We start from the raw sequence: 4598 nt of genomic DNA, 5'->3' as shown, positions 1-4598 counted from the left end.
TGACAAAGCGAAAAACAGTTTTTTGCAGATTTATAAATTTAAAAAAGAAATACCTTATTTACATAAGTATTCAGACCCTTTAATATGAGATCCAAAATTGAGCTCAGGTGCATCCTGTTTCCATTGATCATCATTGAGATGTTTCTACAACTTGGAGTCCACCTGTGGTAAAATCAATTGATTGGACATGATTTTAAAAGGCAAACACCTGTCTATATAAGGTCCTACAGTTGACAGTGCATGTCAGAGCAAAAACCAAGCCATGAGGTTGAAGGAATTGTCCATAGAACTCAGAGACAGGATTGTGTCGAGGCACAGCTCTGGGAAAGGGTTCCAAAACATTTATGCAGCATTGAAGGTTCCCAAGACCACAGTGGCCTCCATCATTCTTAAATGGAAGAAGTTTGGAATCACCAAGACAGAGCGGCCAGCTCTAGGAAGAGAGCCGCTTGGTCAGGGAGGTGACCAAGAACCTGATTGTCACTCTGACAGAGCTCTAGCGTTCCTCTGTGGAGATGGGAGAACCTTCCAGTAGGACAACCATCTCTGCAGCACTCCACCAATCAGGCCTTTATGGTACAGTGGCCAGACAGAAGCCACTCCTCAGTAAAAGGCACATGACAGCCCGCTTGGAATTTGCCATAAGGCACCCATGAGAATCAAGATTTCTTGGTCTGATGAAACCAACATTGACCTCTTTGGCATGAATGCCAAGCGTAACGTCTGGAGGAAACCTGGCACCCTCCCTACTGTGAAGTATGGTGGTGGCAGCATCATTCTGTGTGGATGTTTTTCAATGGCAGGTACCCTGAGACTAGTCAGGATCAAGGGAAAGATTAACAGAGAAAAGTACAGAGAGATCCTTGATGAAAACCTGCTCCAGAGCACTTAGGACCTAAGATTGGCACTAAGGTTCACCTTCCAACAGGACAACAAACCTAAGCACCCAACCAAGACAACTCAGGAGTGGCTTTGTGACAAGTCTCTGAACACCCAGCCAGAGCCCGGACCTGAACCCAATCGAACATCTCTGGAGAGACCTGAAAATAGCTGTGCAGCGACGCTCCCCATCCAACCTGACAGAGCTTGAGAGGATCTGCAAAGAAGAATGGGAGAAACTCCCCAAATACAGGTGTTCAAAGCTTGTAGCATAATACCCAAGAAGACTTGAGGCTGTAATCACTGCCAAGGGTTCATCAACAAAGTACTGAGTAAATGGTCTGAAATGTGACATTACAGTTTTCTATTTCTAATACATTTGCAAACATAAAAAAATAAAAAATAAGTTTTTGCTTTGCATTATGAGGTATTGTGTTTAGATTGATGAGGGAAAAAACAGTTGAATACATTTTAGAATAAGGCTGTAACATAACAAAATGTGGAAAAAGTCAAGGCGTCTGAATACTTTCCGAAAGCACTGTACTGGTGCTGAGAAATAAACTAATTTGTAAAAAGTGTGACAACCAATCCCGGTCTCCTCTGCATGTACTTGAAATAGTTGCGGTGGTTAAGAAGTGTGAAACTCGTATGTTTAAATCTTCGATTCTCCGATGACCTGTTTTTGAGAGAGGTGTATGTTTCTTGAGTGAAGTATTGACTTGTTTACTCTTCCATTTATCTTCGTCATCCTTTTCCAAAGACATATTTTCTTGTTTGAAATGGTTTCGCAACCACTATCTGCTACGTATTCAACAATAATGTCTTTGATAAAGCTCAGCACAGTTTCTACATTCACAGACAGAGTGAAACACCACACAAGCTAATTGACAATTATCACATGTTCTACTGCAAAGTTAAACATTTGAAAAAAAACAATATATGTTCAATGACCGAGGAGTAGAAGTTATTTATTTAAAACGTTTTTAAATGTTTTATTAAAATCACTCCCGGAATTGACTGCCTTGAACAATGAATTGACTCAAGCCCTGTCTTGAACATTCTGATAACAGGGGTCACGCAATGACGTCATTTAGATTCTGAACAGCTCTTTGTCAACTCTGTCATTGACAAAACAAAAACTGTGTGTTTTCTATTTTCCTAACATTTCTCAGTTCAAAAATATTAAATGCATTTAAATTAAAGCTAAAGAGGCTTTTGAGAAACCACAAACCAAGCTCAAGATATTTGTCAGTCATCCAATTTTCTTCTCATTTTGAAGTAGATAAATGCTTGTTAATTGAACTGTTATATGCCTCGCAGACTTACGTGTTTTGAAAAGATTGCATTTTGTTGTAAACAAGATTACATTGATCCAAGTGTCAAGTTGGTGGTTGATGCCAGCAGTCAAATGGTGTTGTTGTACCCTCTAAAATGTGAGCTACTAAAGCCCTTATCGTAGTAAAACTATCAGCCCATGTATGACATATGTACTGTACATTTGTAAGACAATATGTAAAGGATTGTAAAATCGTCCTTAGGGCACAAACACACTAAATAGACGCCACAATTTTGTACACATTTTAAGTCTGTGAAATTGACAAAATGGCACTTTACCAATGACTTAAAAGTCTGTCAGGAGAGAGGTGTGTTAACCCTGAATCAACACATTCTCTCCTGACACGGAATGACCACATTTTAGGTCGATAACTACTTAACCACACACAATCTCACACAAATCAAAATGTGAGGTTGACATAAAAACATCAACAAGTAGAAAGAGATGGACTTTGTTGCATTTAAGTGTAATTAATCAAACGAAAACAAATGAAGTGTAAACAAATGCACGAAAACAAGAATGACCAACTTATTATGTTAATGCATATGGCTGTAATATCACAACTCCTCTCCTAGTGCCTTTATATAGAGAAACTGCAGAGTTAGGCCACCCCAATCATAGACTATCTTGCAGTGGGCATGTCAGAACACAACAGCTCTAGAGTCTGGACGTACACTGTACTAGCTATAATCAATAATCAAAGCAGAAGCAAGGTGCCATTCCTCCAACAGATCAAAGAGACAATAATCAGCCGGTTTAAATCAGGTAGGAACCAGACAGCCGGAGAAACTGATGAATAGAAATGAACGTTTTTAAATCTAGTGGATCTCAGATGATAGAGGTAGAGATAGAGTCTATGTGCCAGTGTTTCTGTCTGGCTAGGGGGAGTCTGCTGACTGGGAGAGGTGTTTTCAAAGATATGGGGCGATGTTTACAGTACATAATCAACTTTGACAGTAGATAGAAATGTTTACATTTATTTTAGTTAAGTCATTTTATTGATCTAATGTTAGGTAATTAAAGATTCATTATAAAGGTTTTGTATAATTTCAGCCAGTAGTTTTGAAAGTAGAGGTCATGAGCCTTAACGGGTCCCCAAAAAATTGTGCACAATTACGTATAACGTCATCCATTTTGTATGATATGTTACATCCTGCAAATCTTTGCTGATATACAGTGTATATATATATATATTTTTGCAATTCGTATGATATTTTTGAATTTGTTATGAATTGTTATGAATTTGTAAGTGCTTAAGATCCAGTTCAATCTCTTTAATGGTGTCCTGATCAATTAGTTGGCATGTTATGAGATCCTGTGAACTCCCACGCACGCACACAGAGACTTCAGTTTTATCTTTGCTGCCTCCTGCCTTTCAGTCCTCTGTAAATAAACAGGGCCTCATTCTGGCACAGACATTCACTATTTCCCTCTTTATTAGTGTTGCTGTTCTATCAGTCTGTTTTCTCAGCCACAGGTGCTTCTCTGACGCTCATCTCTCCTCTGTCCATCACTCTTTCATTAGGGAATAGGGGAAGAGAGACTGTGGCACCCTTCAGTAAAAAAAGAGAAGAAAATTAAGAGAAAAGGAAGTAGAGAGAGAGGGAGAAGAAAAGAGAGAGAAAAACAGCATGCTGTAAAGAGAGGAATGGAGGAAAAGAGAGATGCGAGCAGAGGAGATACAGCTTGAGAGATGCAGCAAGAGAAAGGGCAGGAAGAGTAGTATAATCATCTTTCTATTACCAGCATGACTCAAGCATGAACAACTGGAGTATTTCTCTGGTAGGCCTACAGTATGTCTGACCATCTGGTGAATGCTCCAGCATCATAGAACTCATATGATTCCTTTTAAATGGTGGAACGGCATTTTTTTTTTTGAAAGATGTTTAAAAATAAACAAAACTACTAATTAGATCAGTATCTTTCAGCGTAATAATAGAACAACTGAAGTTACACAACATGTGGGTCTAATCCTGAATGCTGATTGGTTAAAACCGCATTTCGGTGTCTGTTCCACAAGTTACCACCGGCTAAATCTATGACGTTAAACTGCCTATTTACTCTGTTCCATCTGACTGCGCAATCCACTGTCTCATTAGCCCAGCCAAGCAATTTATAAACTTGATTTCCACTATAAAAAGCATCTAGACATTATCTCACATTTCTTTTAGACTAACATTTCATTTTCTACAGCAGAGCTTTTTTATCAACCTTGCTCTCGGTCTCTTTGAGATTTGCAACATTGTTTCAATGTTCTCCAGCTGTCCCATAGTAATGAACGTGTTGGGAGTTTGGACGAGACAGACAGACAGGCAGGCAGAATTTCTCAGCCAGTCGAAATCATGAATTAGCTGGCATTGGTTTTATGGATATACAATATACA

The sequence above is a fragment of the Salvelinus namaycush genome, chromosome 9, assembly GCF_016432855.1.
Source record: "Salvelinus namaycush isolate Seneca chromosome 9, SaNama_1.0, whole genome shotgun sequence".
Taxonomy (NCBI): Eukaryota; Metazoa; Chordata; class Actinopteri; order Salmoniformes; family Salmonidae; genus Salvelinus; species Salvelinus namaycush.
The sequence above is the reverse complement of the archived record's forward strand: the minus strand, read 5'-3'. Positions refer to the sequence as shown.